Here is a 23,393-nt window from a genome sequence, read left to right on the forward strand (position 1 = left end):
GCTAGCTCCTCCTCAGTGCCTTGGAGCTGGGTGCTGCACAATAATATCACAGTACAGCACCCAGCTCCCTGTCACTGAGGAGGAGCTAGCATTTTGGTGTCATCACCTTGGATCCCAATAACATCTTTACACAAGTTGTGCTACCCTGGATGAAGTTGCTGAGTCATCAAAAAGCAGTACTCCACCATCTTAAAACAATGCAACCCAGGAAGCTGTAGCCAATTAGTGCATCCTTGTTTTAGAAAGGTGGGGAATAAACATCACTACAATTGTGCAAGTATTCAAATGCATACTGTAGCATTTTAATAGCCATCCTTATTTCCTCAGAGGGGTCATCCTCCCTTAATATGATGTAATATATACATCTTTGTTACAGTATGTTTAGAGAACATACTGTACTTTTTTTTTCATATGTTTAAACACTACTAACATGTTTTGATAACAAATGTAGAAACATTTTTTGTGAGTGTCATAACATTTAATATTCTTTTTATGATGTCTAAATAATGTGTGTGGTTCACAAACAATAGTGATGGTTATAACAAGCCAATAGAGCAATGTCAATGCATTTTACCACTGTGCAACTGTATTTAGTTAGAAATGTCAAATTTAATTGGCTTTATTTCTTTAAATTAGTAACATATAAGTGAAATATGGGGGCATGTTGTCAAGTTCAATTATCTGGCCACAATTTTCATTATGGTCTGTTACAAATATCATCTTTGTATGAGAAAGAAAATGAGAAAAAAAGTTGCATACACTTACAAACGGTATTGCATTTTTGTAGTCTTATAATATGTGGTAATTTTATCTCATATCACTGCATGCTGTCTGCTTAAATTGTTATGGAAACTGATTATAGACAACACTTATGTCTTTATTTATCCAACAGAATGTTCATATGTTGAGCTTGTTGATCTAGAATATCTTCAGGCATCTTCTGTGCAGTGAGAAGAGGAACAATTGGTGAACCCAGTCTTGCATATGATAATGGGAGAACACAGATGTGATGCTAATGATTTGTTAATGGAACAATCGTACATATAATATAATTAACTCACATTTATTATAACAAATGACATGAGATAAATAAAATAATTAGAAAAGAAGGATTGTCTGTTAAAAATCAGCAAGTGAAATGTATAACATTAAAAGACATAAAAAGAGTGCAATAAGTAACAATGATGGAGTATAGTTGCAGATATAGATTAGATTTACTCTGATAATAATAGGATTGTAATGTTTCAGTCAGATTAGCCCCTGGTAAAGTCTGAAGTATGATACAGAACATACAGTCTTGCACTTAATGAATCATTGGATCATCAAAAAAAAAGGGGAACTGATTGCTGCGTGAAATGAGAGTGTTCTCAAAAGGTTCCAATGGCTGTTGTTTAAAGATGGATTATGCCAAAACTATATGTGGAAAACGTCAATGGCTTACCCGCTAGATGAGAGGTGTAGTTCGGGTGCTCAGTAGCAGAAGGGCCGTAAGCTGTGTATCCACTCGTGGGTCCCAGCCAGGAAAGAGGTGAAGGAGCAGAGCAACTCATGGCAGTGGTAATGGCAAGGCTCTGAGTGTGGAGTGGCTGGGATGTGTGTGAGCTGCTCCTAAACAAGCGACATCTTGCTTGGTCTTGCTGACCGCTGGAGATAGCCTCTCAATGGGCTGGATGTAGCTTGGTGGCTGAAGTGAGCGAGTCCTGTAGCTGGACAATGCTTATGGAAGCACCTGCCAGAGATAGCCTCTCGATGGGCTGGATGCGGCTGGGTGGCTGTAGTCAGCGAGTCCTGTTGATAAAAATGCGATTGGGAGAACCTAATGCATTTCTTGGCCTTGGTAAACTGGCCCATTCCAATAGGTTAGTTTTATATCTCAGGGTGATGATAGTAATCTGTTGCAGGTGAAAACCTCATAGGTTACAGATTTAATTAAGAGTGACACAGTGTAGCAGCCAATTTGTGTGAAGTATCCACATCCAGCAGACTCTTGGAGGTCAGTTTATTAAACTTAACTTATATTGACATTACTAAAATTGATGCACTCAGAAGATACATATATAAATGCATATATATATATATATATATATATATTTACACACATAATCAAAATAGAAATGAATGAATAGATGAAAATACAAATAAAAATAAATATAAATATAGAAAATAAATGAAATACAAATAAAGGTGGAGATGCAAAAATGAAAGCTTAAAAAGTAGGAGAATAAAAATAAACAATACATGTATATATGTGTGTAAAAAGGAGTTGTATATCTCTATTACCTGTATATACATAACTTAATAATATGTGTAATATTCAAATAGTTGCTTTTCAAAGGAAATTGTTTTATAAAAATAAAATTATAAAGTACCATACAGTAATTCTAATTATAAATCTAGTTCCAGACAGAAAATAAATTAAAATCTTTGGATCACCAAAATTATTATTATTATTATTATTATTATTAGATGTTCAAAAGCTATAGATTATATGTAGCCCACAAAATAAACAGATATAACCATATAAAAATTTCTGAGACATATGGGTGTCTACCATGATCAATAAATCTTATTCTAACTCAACTGAGGAATATATGGATAGTATGTTATATGGAAATTTATCTTTAAAAAACCTTAAAATTGTACTGGAAGTGGAATTAGCTTAAATAAAAAACCAAAATAACGTAGATAAGTTACAAAGCCATAAACTCTCATGCGTGTTGCTACAGTGGACAGCCCCAAAAGTGAGATGTGTTTAAACTCATAGTATAGGGGCTGACCAGTGGAGCACAACGCATGAATCACAGAAAATTTATGAAAAGATGATTACTTGATGTGAAAGTCTGGACAATTATGAATTTTAATATAATGGATTATAATATTATATATAATATGAATAGATCATCTTTATATTTATAATAGTAATTATTTACTGTAATGAAAATATATTGATCTGACATAGGGAGACCCAATGACTTTTTAAAAAAAATGAATAGAAAAAGGATAGAAAAAGGGATAAAGGGCTAGATAAAAGGATCGTGTAGAAACATGTGTGTTGCAACAGTGGTCAGCCCCAACAGTGAGATGTATTTAGACTCAAAGTCTAGGGATTGACCAGTGGTGCACCACGCATGTATCTCAAGGCGTGAGAAGGAAGAGTTGACAACTGGTTGTAACTGATGATCTGGACATCAATTACAACTTATAATTGATGTCAAGATCAATTACTGGTTGTAAATGCCACCCCTAGGGACTTAGGATCTAGAGTTCCATACTCACATGGATGTCAACAGTTGTTGAGTTCAATAGTGTCGTTGAGACCTTTTGGTGAAAGAGCATCTAAATTAAAAATCCAAAAGGCTAAATGTTTACATAGAAGATTGAACCTATCTCAACCTCTGTTGGTAAGGTGAATTTTTTCTAAAGCTGTGATGGTGACTCTTTCATTTCTCTTGCTTGGCAGTTGTTTATGTGTCGTGAAAGGGTATGTTGTTTGAAACTTTTAATGATGTTTCTTGTATGTTCTAAAAATCTCAGGTGTAGGCTATGTGTGGTCCTTCCAACGTATTTGATGCCACATTTGCATTGAATAACGTAGATGACAAATGATGATGTACAGTTCAAAAAACTCTTGATATCATATTCAGCTTTGGTACTGTGTGAGATAATAGTAGTGGTGCTGTTAATGTGTGTTTACAGGTTATACATTTCTCATCCACATTTGTAAAACCTTTGGGTTTAGATGGTAGCCAGTTGCCAACAGAAGATATAGGTGCTGTTGGTATATAAATCGGGAAAGTACTTGGAGCTAGTTTGTGTTTCAAAGGCTGAGCTTTTCTAAATATGACAATACTATTTGATGGAAGTAGAGAACTGAGATATCTATCATGATGTAAATTAGTCATGTTGTTTTTAATGATTTTCTTAATATCATGCGACACTGTGCTGAATTGGGTAATAAAAGCAAATTATCTATTTTTGGTGGCTTTTTTGTCTATTTTGGAAAGAATAGAAAGTCTGTCTGTCTTATGAACTTCATTGGGAGCTTGATCTAAAATAGATGTAGGATATCCCTTTAGGACAAACGTCTGATAGAGATCTTGGCTCTGAGTCTCAAAAGATAACTCTGTTGAACAGTTTCTTTTGAGACGAAGGAACTGTCCTTTCTGTATCATACCTCAGACTTCACGAGGGGCTACTCTGACTGAGACATTACAATCCTATTATTATCAGAATAAATCTAATCTATATCCGCAACTATAATCCATCATTGTTACTTTTTGCACTTTTTGTCTTTTAATGCTATACATTTCACTTGCTGATTTTTAACAGACAATCCTTCTTTTCTAATTATTTTATTTATCTCATGTAATTTTTGATAATTAATGTGAGTTAATTATATTATCTGTATGATTGTTCCATTTACAAATCATTAGCGCTCCCACATCTGTGTTCTCCCATTCTTTAGAAAGTTTTTCTGGGACTTGCCTATCCCCTAAGTGGTGAGCTGCATTTAGGTTTGCATCTCTCAGTTCTCCTTGGAGGGCCCGAAATTGTGTTTTCTTTTCTATTGCATATGATAAGGTCACTAGCTCAAGCACAAGATACTGTTCCTATTCCTCTGGTTAATTCTGCTTCACAGCCTACCCCTCAAGAGATAACTGCACTGGAGGTGGTGGCATCCACCTACACAAATACAATTTATTGATAACCAAATATGTCAAAACAATAATATTATCCAGCAAATGCAACACATCCAACACCTTCATTGTTCCGTTAATGCTACTAAGCAAAAAATTATCCACAACTATTGATGCATAATCCTAAATTCTGTTACGAATATGTTATGCCCTTGAATCAGTCAACAACTGGGAGGGAGTTGAAAAATAATATAGTGTCGTTATTGGCATAAATTGCTGTATACTTTACATTAATTACACCATCCCAATCATAAAGCAGTTTAACTCCTGCCAACTGACTCCTTCCTACTCCCTTCAGTATGATGCACAAACTACAGGTTGCTGGCCTAGAGGATATCCAAATGATGTGTCCAATGTCTAACAAATAATTGGTTGTAATGTATAAATACCACTTTTATTCACAGTAAGATTTTCAAATGATACAGTATATGGATACATTATTGATAGCCAAGAGTATAATCATGTAATTGTGACAGGTACGAAGATATTTTCTCTTTTGCTTGATACAAGCTTTATGTTTGTTTGTATTTTTTACCTGAGTTGTGGCCATATTTGGCATCAATAATTATTTTTGCTTGTTTGAACAATATTTCAGCATGTGTCTTAATTATGTTGGGCTCAGTAAACACGAACAGGCTACACATGTAGTGATATTACCTGACCCTGATCATCATACCTAAATAGCAATAAACAGTGAGCCATAACATAAGCTACATACATGTAAAGTAGTTGTTAATGAGTGTATGCCTCCTTCCTCTGCACGGACCAACTGTTTACTGTTTCACTGTTTACTTCAAAATCTAAGGTGAAAGGTTGTTGTAATGCCAGATTTTGGAGTAGACAGGAGCTGAAAACAATATCTGAATTCTTTGCCAGTCTGTATCATAGCACACTGACAGACCAATATACCTGAACCTGCTTTTGAATAATGTTAATGCTCATTATAGCACACATATACTAGATTTGTAACAACATTATTTTTGTGGCTAGCAGGAGTCTGTGTCAGTTAACAGAAGTAATAGCCATACCCTGAGTCACCTGATGGAGAAAATAATCTTAGTAGAATAATTAAGTTAATTCAAGTAACACAAATACATGTGAGCAATAACTTGATGGAAGATATGCAAATCAGCCTTCCCTAATTAAACTTGACTCAATTTTCTGATATATGGATGACTTACTGAGTATGTAAGGATCATTACATGTGCAAGAATAGCCAGCTGCAATACTTATTGATAAATTTGGCATTATGTATGTTAATAAATAATATCACCCTTTGCCTAAGTGGTCTAAGGCAAAATATATGTGCATGCTATAGTTTCAAGGATGTTCCATTCCTGTGAGCAGCTTGTGCAGGCCTAATACTGCATCAGAGCATGATGTGACTGGCTCTGTAAGTTGTTTGATGAGGTCATACAGATGCATCAAATTGCTGTTATTGAGACAGAATACTGTATGATCTGACTATTTGACAGAACAATCAGTCTGATTCTGCATTTAAAATATCTAGGCATGTGTACAGTAGCTGGCACAGAGGAATCTGTATGATTTACCACCGGATGCTTGTCCGGCGGATGGAATCCCTATAGTAGCTGCCTGACATGGGTGAAAATCCCGATCGTCCCCAGGTAAGTACTCACTAACTTAACCTCCCCCCCTAACCCTATCCCTCCTTAGGGGTAACCTAACCTTCCCCAGTGCCTAACCCTAATACCCCCTTGGGGGTGCCTAACCCTAAACCTCCCTCCCCCTAGCCTAACCCTAACCTCCCAGGGGGTGCCTAACCCTAAGTCCCCCCCCCGGGAGCCCTAAACCTAACCCTCCCCCGCGGCTGTCTGCGCTCGGCGCCCGGCATCCCGATCAAAGTGATGCCAGGTGCCGAGCGCAGACAGCCATCTCCCGGCGTTGGTAAAATGACAGGCATCTAGATTTAGATGCCTGTCATTTAACCCTCGCTGGGATAAAGCAATCGGGAAGCCGGCTGTGGGGATTAAGTCCGCCGGCTTCCTGACTGCATACCGGCAGGGAACCTGTTCATTCTGCATCTGGTGCTCCTCTTCCACTAGTTGATGCATCTCCCGCATTGTGTAATAACCAAATATTCATTGTACCTGGTTCTGTCATACACTTTCATACACTGCGATTGAATATATGTATGTGTACTTATACACAATAAGGGATAAGAAAAAAACAAAATGTAAAAGTGATTATTTAAAAGATCATGCTAAAATGTCCATGTGACTTCATATAGTTGTCCAAACTTATCAGATAGACTATATGTAAGATAAATCCACCTCCATTTGTATTTGATACCTATGATATTTTTACATCTGATTTTTTTTTCTTCCTTTGGGCAAATATGAATAGATTCTGTAAATGCCTCTTTTGTCTATGTAAAGTGGGATTTCCTCTGACAGGTTATGGTCAAGTTGGATTGGCACCTAATTTTATTAAGTGGGTAAAAATGCTTTACCAAAACCTGATAGCTAGGATATAGATGGGAGGAGTGATGTCAAACCTCTCTAATGTGACAAACCCAACAGTGCTTTCTCTTTCACCAATTTTGTTTGACAATACTTTAAAGGCTCTGACATTTGGCTCTGACATTTGAAACTCAAAAATGTATTAGCACTCTGCACATGCAATTATCCACATCTGCTATTTTGATACATTATTGTTCCTGAATAATCCTCAAATCTATATTTGATCAGATCTGTTACATATAAATCAATTTGATATACAGTATATATATTTTATTGAATTTTAAAAATGAACTAGTGAAGACACCATATCCTTTCCATACCTATTCACCTAAATACTCTTTGGGCAAAATTTAGTAAGCAGCAGGTTCTAAACCCTGGCAGTTTGATGGCGGGTTCTAAACCCTGGCGGTTTGCCGGCGGGTTCTAAACCCTGGTGGTTTGCCAGCGGGTTCTAAACCCTGGCGGTTTGGTGGTGGTTTGACGGCGGTTTCTAAATTACACCAAAACCGCTGACTAGTAATTCTAGCCCAAGTCCTGTTCTATTCTATTCTAAAATGTATTTTGACAGTTTTTCTGGGGTTTTGCAGCAGTTTTGAAGCAGTTTTGAAGCAGTTTTGGCCTTAGTAAATTTGTGCATAGCAAAACCGCTGCCAAACCGCCACTGAACCGATGGAGTTTAGAACCCACCGCTTAGTAAATTTTGCCCTCCATCTCAGTTTTGGCTGGTCTGGGCATCCACATTTAAATACCTGAATATTTTGATAAGCAATTATTTTGAGATATGTATTTACCTGTATATATGCTGTATCATTTTGATCTCTGGTTACCTGTTTGGCACTTTTTACCAAACCAATCCATATTGAACTAGCTTATGCCTCACATAGCTTTTACATAATTAAAATAATTTCTTTTCCAAAAGTATGGGGATCTTAGAAATTTAGAAATCTGTTCAAATTCAAATCTTGGGGGACTTTGGCAATGGGTAAAGAAATCAACCATGAATGATTGTATTGATTTATTTGCCTGCATAAATTAATCAGATTAGGTTCTCATTCCTTTTGCGGAAACAGCTTCTTTGCTGAGAAACACTACAAGTGGCATACTGTTCCACTGAGGCCTCAGCACAGCGCATACCATGTGTAGCAGCACTGATTCACCCTGGCTTATACCACACTGCCGGGATAGAGATACACCGACTGGCAATACACCAGCTCCGGTGGACACTCTGCCTCTTTGCTACATTTGCTGTGTGGAGCCTCCAGCTGCCGGCCTCAGGACGCGGCTCAACAGTCAGCACATTGGAATTTCATCCACATATCCGCTTCCGTGATCCACCTGGAAATAGAGTCAATTCCCGGCTCCGGTGCCAAGCACAGATCCGACCATCTCCATCCTCTCGGTTCCACTTGCGGTGGTTGCATTCATTCAGACGGGGAAGGTGAGGAGGGGATAGCTAGCTGGAATATCCCCCCCCTGTGACCAGGTCTGGGAAACCCCCCAATTGTAAAGTACCTTACTTATAAAACTTCATGACGAATAGACCATATGTATCTCTAATTTCCTTACTAAAACTATCATATTGAGAAGAACCCGGTCTGCTCAGTAAAGGATCTGGGAGCTGTAATACTGTTGGTGTGTCAGTGCCAATTGCTACACAGTACCCTATTGCCACAATTCAGTGTCCTGGACTACACTTTGGTTTATTGTAGCTATCAGTGGTTACATCCCTCTAGTTTCATTTGTGAGACTGCAAGATACATAATTTCAACAATTGCTCATACTGCATTTCAACAGCCCCTACAGTGCTATTGTTATTTCCCATGCATTTTTTGTCTAGGGTCCTGATCTTTGGTAACTAGAGCTGTGTATATATATATATATATATATATATATATATGTGTGTGTGTGTTTTATTACCAATATATATATATATATATATATATATATATATATATATATGTCCATGGTTAGGCTTAATACAACCATAGAGGGCACTCACCACAATGTATGCAAACAAGATGTTTTAATAGAAAAAAATGTTTACATCACCAAATCCAAGTAATGAATGTTTCGACCCCTTAAGGGTCTTTGTCAAGACAGGTCACCATGTGTCAATCATCCAGCTTGCTGACCAGGAGCATGCTCCTGGACAGCAAGCTGGATGGTTGACACATGGAAATATCTTTCCATATAATCTATATCTTGTCAGTTGCACTGTGCTTCTTTCTTTTTTCCTTTTTCTATTAGAATCATTGTGAGGCCCAGCACCTCTTCAGAAGCAGCAGTCCTGTGGGATTATTTTAACAATTTAATACACTACTTAGCTATTAAACAATTTATACCCACACCTCTTGGCGCACTCCATTACTCTTCTTTTTTTATGCTCTCATTCCACTTCCTCGAAACAAGTCACTTTAGATACCACACAGTGAGAGTATTAATGATTTTAAATTCTTATTTTTGTTTTAATTTCTTATTATTTTAAGTTTATGGGGTAAATGTATTAGCTTGCATATTGCAGGCATCACAGAAAAAAAAGATTCCCTCCAGCACACTACTGCAATATTAGCAAAAATAATTGAATCCTACATGATAATAGAAATTCAGAGGTATTGGTTGCATACATTGCAAATATATGATTAAGCGCCGGGCCATGTTCAAGGCTCCTCTATACCAGCATCCCTAACATTAAGGGGTTCACGTCCGAGGCACAGAGCAGCCCAAAAGAATCCAGCCAAGGACCACTATACAAACCAGCACATCCTCCCAATGCTGGCTTCCTTCATGACTCTCAGAACTGCAAATAGAAAGTATGGTGGTCGCTCACATCAGTTTAATGATATTGCTCAGGTGCTTGTAAAGGACGGGGTTTACACTGAACCACAGAAAAATAAAAGATTCCCTCCAGCACAATGCAGCAATATTAGCCAAAATACTGGAATCCTACATGATAATAGAAATTCAGAGGTTTTGGTTGCATACATTTGCAAATATATGATTAAGCGCCGGGCCAACGTCAAGGCTCCTCTATACCGGCATCAATAACATTAAGGGGTTCACTTCCAAGGTACAGAGCCGCCCAAAAGAATCCAGCCAAGGATCACTCCCAGGGCATCATACGAAAAATGGAAGAAAGGTGATAGTAAAGTGTAAAGTATAGATGTGTCAAGATAATCAATAAGTGTTAATATAATAAGAAAGAATTAAAATTACATAAATAATAAACAAACAAATGGAAAGGGGATGAAAAAATATCTATGTGAATTAAGTGCTACTATTTTGTAGCAATAATTATTTTGGGGTGAGCGTTTGGGCGTGGGGCTCCCGGAGTGGCTATGGCTGGGCCTTTTTCAGGGCATCACCACTTAATTCACATAGGTATTTTTTCATCACCTTTCCATTTGTTTGTTTTTTATTTATGTAATTTTAATGCTTTCTTATAAAGCATTCTGTAAATTCCAGGACTCACTACAGGAGAGGGAAGACCCATGCTGTGTGCACTGTGCTGGCTGGTTTCCTCAGCAGAGGCGGTGTCTGCATGCTTTTATTTTTTACTCAATACCACGAACTCAGACGTAACTCTTGCTGTGTAATGATTCTCCCTGGGTTGTTCATTGGAAATTTTAAAGATCTCGGAACTTTGGGTAAAGACAAAGAAAGAATATTAGAACTGACGTTTATTACAGCATCTACACGGATAAGTATTTTTTCTATTTGTTCTAAACACACTATAACTAGCAGCGCCAATTTTTTCAATAAATTTTGCATAACAGACAATGAGCTAACAGTCCCTCAGCACTTGGGACATGTTGCTTTGTCACCCAAATACCTCGGTTGAGAGGAAACATTTTACCACTTTTCAACTCTCCCTGCTTAGTGGGTGCTTACATCATGGAAGGAATATACTCCTCAAATTTAATGTTTCTAGGTCAAGGAGTTTGGACAGGAAATTAATAAGTCAGTTAGTCAGGTCATTGCACAGGGAGAGGAAACATTTTTGTCCTTTTCACCCCTTTAGGAGTTGTATTTAGAAAAATCTCTGCTTAGTGAGTGCCTACGACATGGAAAGCATATACTCCCCATATTGCAGGGATTTGAGCTGGGCATTGATGAGCCAGTCAGTCAAGAAATTTGTTTTTATATATATAGATATATTTTAAACACAGTAGTTGTTACTGATACTGTCTTTCCCATGTAATGTAGTATAACACTCTAGGAAGGATATTATAATAATAACTATTCAATAAAGTACATTTCAGCCCTTTCATGCAATAGTAAACATTTATTTTTGATAATGTTTGATAAGAGTTAGTTCAACATTTTCCATTTATTAGGGTGTATCCAGTGCTTAGGTCATTTGTTATTTGTATATTCCATGTAAAAAAGAAGAAATATGCACTCTAGGAGTAGTACATAAATTCTTAATTGTAGTTTGTGATTTATTTTATCCATCTTAAAACATAAACTTTAATATTACTTATTAAAATACATGAACAGTGTATCCAAATGTATTAGTTAATTGTGAAAATATAATGAAATAAAGGAAAAAAAGGAAAAAAGTAGGAAAATGGTAAATTTAAAAACTTATTGAATCAATAACTTATTGTCTGCTGTGTCTGTGTCAGTAACTAAAGAAATTCTTGTATTGAAAATTTGTTAATAAACCTGTTAAATGTACTAATTCACAGTGTACTAATAGTTGAATTTGGATGCGGTCAGGATACTAGCAGGTGCTATTCTGCCTGCCGATATCCAGACACCCACATCCAGACATGGGACTAAAGAGAGGCGTCAAAATCCTGCTGCCTGTCATTAGCCCACTACTAAATCCCAACACCCAGCTTACCAAATGAAGATAAGCCAGGTGTCTAAGCATGTAGCTGCAGGGGAGGAGGGTTAGCTTTAGGATCCCCTGGGGAAATTTAGGGTTAGAAACCCCTTGGGGGGGTTAGGGTAGGGCTATGGGGGGTTAGAGTTAGGTACCACTAGGGGGTTAGGGTTAAGCACCCCTCCGAGTGGGTTATGTTTATGGTGCAGGAAGGGGGGGTTAGGTTTAGGCACTAATGGCGGGAGGCTAGGGTTAAGCACTAGGTGGAGGTTAGGGTTAGGTACCACTAAGGGAGGATTAGGGGGGAGAGGGGAGGGTTAGGGTTTATCTTTAGCTGTCGGGATTTCAACCCACCAGGATGGCGCTCTCAGTATTTGATCCAGAAGCTAAACAGCCGCCAATATTACATAGTGATTCCGCTGAAGTAGTGTGTATATTTTATATTCTCAGGCAGTGAGCTGTATTGTAGGTTTATATGTCTGGATACATTTGTTGCATTCATTGTGAAAAAGTTACTGATCTCAGGACGGGATACTTTGTCTTAACCATTCCCCATACAATATATTTTTGCTTTGAGCTTAACAAGCTTGCTGTAGTAGGTTGATGTTTAATATACATCTTCTAGCTAAATATGATATATATATCTGTAATGTTACACAGTTCAATTTATTATAGACCACACATTGTTATTTTACAAGACCATTGTCTGCACTAGCATATTTATTTACAGTTTTATAGCTGCCTGCTGTGCCATATATATGGCTCTAGATCTGTCTCTCATACATATCTAGATATATTTTCTTGAGTTGCCAATGATTCCCAGTGTGTCCTAAATTGGGGTCATATACAAGATATTCTATTTGGAAAATCAATGGTTCACAGTAACAAATAGCTGATAATAATTGTGACATAGAATTTATACCCTGTGTAAGATACAGTAGCATCCTATAGTCCCCAATTTTGGGCTAAATATCGACAAGGTACTTTGTAAGCCAGTTGAAAATTACAGCTTGCAATTGTATCTTATTATTAAAATGAATATGTATCCATATACTTAACTACCAATAGTTAACTGGTGTATATCACCCTTAGGATGCCTCCCCATGTGGTATCCACACTGTTTTTCACATCAAAGCTGCAGTGCATGTTCTGCTCTTGTTTTGGTCATTGTGTATTTTACATGCTGAGTTTATATAGTATGTATAGGCACATAGATTGTACTGAGTGTTCAGCTCTTCACCAGGTATATGTGGTTTCAGCTGAGTTCATCCAATCTATATGGGTATTAAGGCTACAAAGAGCATTCAGCCCTAGTCTTTATCCACTCATGAGTTGTTAGTTCCAAAATTTCCCACACCTTCTAGTTCAGCTGTACAGCTTGATTAGGAGCTCATATATTCACTGCCATTATATTAACAAATGTGCTTGTTTGTAATAAACATCTTCATACATTAGGTAGAGATCATATATTGTGGCTAGAAATAGGAACTGCTGCAGACTCCATCTCAATCTGACTGCCTGCCGGGTTCATACAGTGCGTGTGACCCTAATGATGCTTTCGGTATTCACCGCATCTCTCCGCTTAACATTGTAGCTCAGTTACAGACTCATGCATAATATATGATCACATTTAACGAGTTTCATGGTTATCCATAGACACATACACAGCGGCTAAACTAAAGTGCATTTTGCCCATTGACTTTGTCAAGAAAAAATTTATTTTTGCTATAGCTCATGATATTGCAAGAGTAAAATGATTTGCCATTTATAAGTGTTTAGCCAGTGTTTGGGATAATTTGTTATTTGTATATACTCTCAGGAGTTATTTTCGGAGCTCCTGCTCTCCCCCATGGCTGCAGTCTTTTTCACCCTAGTTTATTGTGGTCAATCTACTGTATGTACAGAAGCTTCAAATAATGAATTGAATAGACTACAGTATATGCTGGGATTTCTATGACCCTGTTTTCCTTTTTGTGATAAGCAAAATTACACTAATCACAGGTCACAAGCTCTTTAAATAATATTCATTTTTTTTAATAAACTAAGGCCCTGATTGATTCACAGCCGGACGCTCTGACTAGACTGCTCGCTCTGAATCAGGGCCCACCTCCATAAATATGGAGCGTCCTCCTGGATGCTCGTATAGCTGTGGGTCACCACCCACAGCATATACCAGCATGCAGTATGATGGTCGCGATGGTCTTGACCATCGCCACTGCGAGCAGAAGCCTGCGGTTGAGTTTTTCAACCGCAGGGCCAGGAGTGATTTTGGCTCTATCAGAGCCAAAATCACTCCCACTGTCATCACTAGTGGGGCCGGCTTCTGACGGTAGGCATTCCCTTGGGAATGCCTCCGTCTGGCAGGCACGCCTCCGGCACGCCCACCAAAGGGGGCGTGCTGTCAATCAACATCAACAGCACGCCCCCTTTGATCAGACACTACGAGCGAAGGAAAGTCCTTCGCTCATCGCGTCTCGCGCATGCGCACGACGGAGCTCCCTCCGTAGTGCGCATGCGCAGTGCAGACCATCGACCCACTTGCGAGCTGACATCCGCTCGCGAGTGGGTCTAAATCAGGCCCTAAATGCTCCCACATCTCTGGCATATTCACACTGAGAAAGGCAGAGCACACTGACAGTCTTACACCACAATATTATAAAAAGTTTGCTATTTCTTTAACTCCCTTCCTTAAAAGTTTTTGTAAATGTTAACGTCTTCATGGTGCCTCCTTTGGCTAACATCATGGTTATTCCAAAACCAGGGCAAGATCCAGAGTTTTGTACCAACTATAGACCAATTTCTTTATTATGTTGACATTAAAATATATAAAAAATGTTTGGTAAATAGACTGAGCCCTCTTTTGCCCCATTTGGTTCACCTGGTGGATTTTATATCTGGCTGCCTGGCATCTGACAACACCCGACAATCCATTGATCTGGTCAAAAGCTCCCAGCTATTGTTTTAGAAATTGATGCTTTAAAAGCGTTTGACCGAATTTCCTATTTATGTTTGGAGTCCTTAGATCTTTGGAGGGAGATTCTATAAGGGTGTTGCCATACTTTATGCTGCTCCTAAAGCTTCTATGTTGTCCAAAAGGGTTGCTTTGCCTACCTTTAACATCTTCAATGGCAGAAGACAAGGATGCCCCTTGTCCTCTTTGATTTTTGCACTGGTTATCAAGCCTCTAGCAGATAGAATTCGGACCAATCCCAGTATTAAAGTTGTTAAGGTGAATGATGTAAAACATAAAATTGTGTTACAACCAGACAATGTTCTCTTGACTATATCTGATCTGATTTCTTCACTCCCCCACATACAGTATTTAGAGATATTGAAGAATATGGCAGCCACTCGAGTTATAAGGTCAAAATAATAAAAAACAGAAGTTTTGGACTTTAATATTTCAGGAGACTTCAAAAATACATTGGAGAGTAGTTATCACTTTCAATGGCACCGACGACAAAATAAATATTTAGGAGTTAATCTCACTAAAACTTATAATTTATCCCAGCTAACTATACAAAACATTTAGCACAAATTAAGATGGATATTGATAACTGCAGTGGCTACTATATTTAGTGGATTGGTCGGATCAATGCCATCAAGATGAACCTAATGCCATGTTTGATGTATTTATTTATTTCAAACCTTGCCAGTACGGGTCCCTTCATATCTTTACAAATATCGACATCATATCATTTCCCAATTTATATGGTCTAAAAATTGACCAAGGATATGATGTGACATTTTACAAAAACATACTGTCATGACCGGGCACTGAGGCTACCTCTGATGAGGTTGGAAACTGGGGGGTTTCGGATACTAGTAGGGCAAGAAAACAAAGGATCAAGTACATATGCACACATCACATATAGTTTTGAAGGAAACCCCATATTCAATATTGTGAGTCACATTCAGACTGGGGGTGCTGCCATTTGACAGATATTTACAATTATGGGATTTCTAAGAGAAGAAAAAGAAGAAAGAGCTCATCCTATTGGGTGGCACACATTGTTTAATTATTATAAAATAATACATTTATATTGGTTATACATTAAAAGAAATGAGCTATATAATAATTCAGAGAAAATAAGGGTTAAGGAAGTGACTAAGTGAAAATTAACATGTGAATAAATGATGAAGTAATAAAAAAATACTAATAAATTCTGATTAAAAACTTGTCGTGTGTCTTCATTATTAATTTGTCTTAATTGTTCTTGTAAATGTATTAGAATCAAGCAATAATATGAATAGTATGTTCTTAGGCAGAATTCAAGTGAAGAAATAGGAAAGTTAAAGAGGTGGTAATAAACTTCTCATTTATATACAGTGAAAATGCATATAAACTTTTTAATGCAACAGTATATTGGATGAAGGGGGCACCCTCCTACCCTACAATGTCACACATATGCTTATTATTCAAGTTGTGATTCACTGCAATATATCCTTAATTCAATCCTTTCTTGAATATCAACAAAGTGTGTAAGGAGTGCTACCACTCTGTAATATACTGACTCCCTATATCAGTAAAAAAACGGTAGGGGATATTAATCCATAATGGTATTGTCACTTTGTACTGGCAATCCCCAAAGGTATTCAGCTAGCATATGTTAAAGAAGGGTTGCCAGTATATTTCATTAAGAAACTAATTGAGATGGCAATATTTAAGCATTATTTAGTTAATGTGCCCTATTGGGCATTGCTGCTACTTTTCACTCCTATACACATCAGTATATCCATATGATTGAATCTGTTATTGATAATATCCCCTAAACTTAGATTGTTGGAGTAATTATTACTAGGTTGTTTTAATTAATCATATGTATTTTTTTCCTTCTGTAGCCAGTCTCACATTAGCTACAATGATAGTATTATACATACATATTTGGCATCAATGTTGCCAACCACTGCCAGAGTGAAAGGCTCTCTGGAGAAGGCAGTGTTTAAATAATATGATTTAGTTAATGTGCCCACTTGGACATTACTGTTCCTTCCTGGTAGTGTTAGTGTAACACATATTAAGCAACAGTGTTGCTAGCCTAAAATGATAGTGTTATACATATATATTTAACAACTATGTTGCCAGCCACTGCTAGAGTAAAAGGCTTATTTGAGAAGACAGTATTAAATATTGTTTAGTTATTGTGCCCACTTGGACACCACTACTCTTTCCTATGTATTATTAGTGTAACACATACACACTATGCAACAATTTTGCTAGTCATAACTATTTGCTCAATGAATGAGCTATCTCATGCTGCAGCATCCTGTCTCATAACAGGTTTATTCACATTATTAAATTGCTTGCATACAAATTCATATCACAACATATCAAACATTCCAGATATATAAGAAACACTGCGGGTGTGCCGATGCGTGTTTCGATGTGTGCTTTTTCAAGTCAAACCTGATTGTATACACAGCCCCAGGCTTTATTCATATTAGTGGACCAATCAAATCCCATTCTCTGATCACATGGTGGTTAGAGCCAATCATGTGCTGGCTTATGTTCATACCTCAAGCTCTGTGTATCCTCCAATGGAATACCTGGTATTATGACACACTTATGATGAACAGAGGGTGTGTTGTTCCTGACCAATCGGATTGCATCTATGCAAATCTATGTCTCCGCATAGATACGATCCTGGTGTATGGTACAATACCTTAAGGGGAGATGGTGAATATATTTCACCAATGTTTAGACAGGGATTCCATATCTTTTACATCATTCCTATATGTATATAAGCACCTAAAGAATCCATTAATCATATTATTCATTTATCATAATTTAGATATTAATCTGGAATATCTTCTCAAATAAAGTAATACTCATTAACTAAATGAACTAAATTGATTATAGTGTTGAAAAAAAATATAAACACATATATACAAACAAGATTCTCAAAATAAATAAAGAAATAAAATATCAGTATGAAAAGGCATTGAGGATCAATTCACCTGTTGTTTCATTAGGATGTTATTTGTGAGATTGCAATTATGAACAGTAATTATAATATTGCTAAAAAAATTATATTATAAAATCCTTAACATTATTAAAAATAGTAAGTTATTATATATTTTATATTTAAATTAATCATTATCCTTTATATAAAATTAATTAAAAAAGGGGTGACTTCATACATAACAGTTAATTGTTTCATAGAGAAGTTAATGTGAAAAATATAGTGTTTGGTGAGGTATCTTGTGATAAACCTAAATTATCCCTAAATAGATTGAAAATTATTTTTTATTTAATCAATATCGTACCATGTGGATATAAATTGAGAGTGGTAACGTGAATGTGTTAAATAAGAGAATGTAGTGTATATTCAATATCTTATTCATGTGTAAATGTTCCAAAAAATGAAAAAACAAAAGCTAATAAAATGGTGTGAGAAAAATATATACAACATAAAAAAATAACTAATGAGGAAAAAAGATTCAAAAGTATAAGAGAATATAGAAAAAACTTTTTTATTATATATATATATATATATATATATATTGTACTGTAAAAAATAACATCCATTGTAGTGTTAAATTATTATAATTCTATGAGAAAGATTGTGTCGCACATGAATTTATGTCGCACATGCATTTAAGGCGAGATCAGGGAGGACAGAAACCTCCCGTGGAGCAGAAGGGTATATCAATACACATACATGTGCACAAATATATACTAATCCATACATCCACATAGACATATACCTATGCAGATATGTCTGTTTCTACTGTCCAAAATTGTTCCTCTCACAACTCTTCCTAATTAGCTATGACTGTTTACTAATCATTCATATTAATCCCATTTTATTTTGAATAATAATAATAATGGTTGGACTAGTGTGATTTTACTGAAAAACTTATATACATAAACACAGTTTGTACAAACAATTAGTAACAATAGGTAGCAATATACAGTGTTCTACAGACACTAATAGAAATTATTTGTGTCCGTGTATGAAGAGATATAAATAGATATATACACAAGGTAAATTATAAACTATATTCACAAATGACCAGACAGTCACATCAATGTGGATAATGAACCGGCAGGTAAGAATCACCTGTGTGGCAAATTAACCCTTAAATTAAAGGGAAACAGTCTCGTAAATGGCACCAGTCATAATGAATATTAAATGAGCAAAAGGATATAGTAATAATAATATCCCAAATGCTGGTAACCCATCAAATGTCAATTGGCATGGAGATTCCTTGTATTATTCAATACAATATTAATATAAAAGTTACCTTGTACAGGTCAGGATTCTGTAAGTGAGAGGAGAGCAACTTTGTGGTAATAAACCCGCTAGATGCCTGCTGGGTACCGTGTCTAGACCGCAGCGGCTGGATGATAGCGAGGTGGTAAATGGCTCAGGTAAGGTAACTCATGGGGGAAAAAAAGGGGTCCTCTCCAGATATCCTCAATCACCGGAGCACTGTAGAAAGGAACGGTGGGCGGTGTGAATGAACCGCAATAGAACACCGGGAGATGGTAGCGAGGTGGTATATGGCTCTGGTAAGGTAACTCATGGGGGTATAGTCCTCTCCAGATATCCTCAATCACTGGAGCACTGTAGAAAGGAATGGTGGGCGGTGTGAATGAACCGGAATAGAACACCTGCTGGGCGCTTCAGGATGGTAGCGGCGTTCAGGATGGCCGCAGCAGCCAGCTGCTATCCATCCCAAGGAAACGGCGTGAAGATAATTAGCGGTCAATTACTGGGACCAGAGCAGCAATTGGTCAGGCAGAGTCAGCCGTTCAAGACCAGGAGACCGGCACACAGGTAGTCGGGTAAGGACAGCTCCTGTCTCCAAATAATAGAAAATTGGCAGCAATGTAGCCAGTATATTTGTCAGCCTTCTAATGAATAGACCAATGGGACAGGTACTGACTCCAAAACCAGTTCAGTTGTACAGAGGGAAACAGCAACGCGTTTCGGCTACAGCTGTAGCCTTTTTCAAGCCAGGATGTTTCCCTATATTCATTATAGGGTTTAAATAATACTAGAACAGAGTTGATTGGTCAATCAATTAATCTAGTTTTAATTTAACCCCGATGGTATGTTTAGAAACAATATAAGAAACTCACAGTAATTTAAATTCAATACAAAAATATATTAAATGTACAATGTACAGAATATGTTTTGACACAGGTTAAATAATTTTAATAGAAATATATATAAAATAAAAATATGTAATATAATAAAATAAGATTAAGACTAAAATTAGTCATAATAAATGAAACAACAATCATTACCAACAAAAGGCTAATTTTAAAATCTGATGTCCCAGCACAAATATGACCTATTTAGTTATGGTATAGCAATAATATTTACACATCAAATATTCATCATCATCAGTCAACAATAATGGCAGCAATATTATTAATCTCATTATCGTTAGAGACAATCCTATAGAATATCATTACATTTACCATGAGGAACAGTGATGAAGAAAGAGGATGTATATATGAGAGAAACATCCTTATTGGATCTAATTGAGCCAATTTAGACCTATATACCAGTGATACAAAAAAAACTTAAAAATAATGTTTTTTTATGTATCACTGGTATATAGGTCTATATTGGACCCTCTCTCCAGACGGCTTGAATGAAGCACTTTAATTTTGCAATTGAACCCATGTATTTGGGTTTAATTTTGAAGTATTGGGGACAAGGGGTGGACCTTCGCCGCTCGACATGTACTGTGTGGTCGGTTGATCGGTCTCGGTCCGCCCCTTTTCCTCTTATTTAGTTGAGCTCCTGTCCCCATTCTCTCTAGGTTTTTATGTTTCACTGGTATATAGATCTAAATTGTTTCAATTAGATCAAATAAGTATGTTTCTTACATATATATCCTCTTTCTTCATCACTCTTCCCTATGTAAATGTAATGATAATCTATAGAATTTTTCCACTGAACCCACGTGTTTAGGTTTAATTGGGTTTATTATTTGGGACAAGGGGTGGACCATCGCCGCTCGACATGTACTGTCTGGTCAGTTGATCGGTCTCAGTCTGCCCCTTTTCCTCTCGTTTAGTTGAGCTCCCCATTCTTTTTAGGTGATTTAGGTTTTTTATGTATCACTGGTATATAGGTCTAAATTGGCTCAATTAGATCCAATAAGGATGTTTCTCTCATATATACATCTTCTTTCTTCATCACTGTTCCTCATGGTAAATGTAATGATATTCTATAGGATTGTCTCTAACGGTAATGAGATTAATAATATTGCTGCCATTATTGTTGATTGATGACGATGAATATTTGATGTGTAACTATTATTGCTATACCATGACAAAATAGGTCATATTTGTGCTGGGACATCAGATTTTAATATTAGCCTTTTGTTGGTAATGATTGTTGTTTAATTTATTATGACTAATTTTAGTCTTAATTTTATTTTATTATATTACATATTTTTATTTTATATATATTTCTATTAAAATTATTTAACCTGTGTCAAACAAATTCTGTACATTGTACATTTAATATATTTTTGTATTGAATTTAAATTACTGTGAGTTTCTTATATTGTTTCTAAACATACCATCGGGGGTTAAATTAAAACTAGATTAATTGATTGACCAATCAACTCTGTTCTAGCATTATTTAAACCCTATATTGGATATAGGGAAACATCCTGGCTTGAAAAAGGCTACAGCTGTAGCCGAAACTTGTTGCTGTTTCCCTCTGTACAACTGAACTGGTTTTGGAGTCAGTACCTGTCCCATTGGTCTATTCATTAGAAGGCTGACAAATATACTGGCTACATTGCTGCCAATTTTCTATTATTTGGAGATGGAAGCTGTCCTTACCCGACTACCTGTATGCCGGTCTCCAGGTCTTGAAAGGCTGACCCTGCCTGACCAATTGCTGCTCTGGTCCCAGTTTTTGACTGCTAATTATCTGCACACCATTTCCTTGGGACGGATAGCAGCCGGCTGCTGCCGCCATCCTGAACGCCGCTACCATCCTGAAGCGCCCAGCAGGTGTTCTATTGTGGTTCATTCACACCGCCCACCGTTCCTTTCTACAGTGCTCCGGTGATTGGGGATATCTGGAGAGGACTATACCCCTGTGAGTTACCTTACCAGAGCCATTTAACACGTCGCTATCATCTCCCGGTGCTCTATTGCGGTTCATTCACACCGCCCACCGTTCCTTTCTACAGTGCTCCGGTGATTGAGGAAATCTTGAGAGGACCCCTTTTTTTCCCCCGTGAGTTACCTTACCTGAGCCATTTACCACCTCGCTATCATCCAGCCGCTGCTGTCTAGACACGGTACCCAGCAGGCATCTAGCGGGTTTATTACCACAAAGTTGCTCTCCTCTCACTTACAGAATCCTGCCCTGTACAAGGTAACCTTTATATTAATAGTTTATTGAATAATACAAGGAATCTCCATGCCAATTGACATTTGATGGGTTACCAGCATTTGGGATATTATTATTACTATATCCTTTTGCTCATTTAATATTCCTTATGACTGGTGCCATTTACGAGACTGTTTCCATTTAATTTAAGGGTTAATTTGCCACACAGGTGATTCTTTCCTGCCGGTTCATTATCCACATTGATTTGATTGTCTGGTCATTTGTGAATATAGTTTTTAATTTATCTTGTGTATATATCTATTTGTATCTCTTCATACACGGATACAAATAATTTCTATTAGTGTCTATAGAACACTGTATATTGCTACCTATTGTTACTAATTGTTTGTACAAACTGTGTTTATGTATATTTGTTTTGAATAGTCTGATCAACTCTTTATGTATTTATGTGATAATTTGTGCTGATATTCAGCCTATTAAATTTATATCATTTATTTCTCATGTTTGATATTTCTGGTGTCCCAGCACAGATTAAAAAGCGCAGACTTTTCTTTCTTGTATCCAATATGTAAGGTTCGGCAATCACCTTTTTTTTTTTTTTTTTTCTGCTGCATTTTCTTCTGATTTCCCTGTCTATATTTAGCGCTAGGCATTTTTCGGTGCATCACAACTCATATCAAGAATTGATAGAGACAATGTTAGGATTATATGTATTATAGTTCTTTTCCCAATATATATATAAATCTAATTGGGAAAATATCTTATAAACTAATGAGTATATTTCCTCTTATACTGTAGTTATATTTAGATTAGATATCAGAAAAAATCACTATTCAAAATCATTATCAAAATATGTTTGTGTATAATTTGATGTTATGACATATTCATCATATCATTAGGATCTCCAAAGGAATATCACAGTAATATATTGTAGTAGTGATCTTTTAAAGAAATGGGGTATAGCTATTATTTTCATTCATACCTTTAGGGTATAAACTAACCATTAGGAAGATCATTTTAGTTTCCTCCTTCAGGAGTTCTTCATCCA

Source organism: Taudactylus pleione, unplaced genomic scaffold, assembly GCF_031769625.1.
Source record: "Taudactylus pleione unplaced genomic scaffold, aTauple2 ptg000083l, whole genome shotgun sequence".
In the NCBI taxonomy this organism is placed as follows: Eukaryota; Metazoa; Chordata; class Amphibia; order Anura; family Myobatrachidae; genus Taudactylus; species Taudactylus pleione.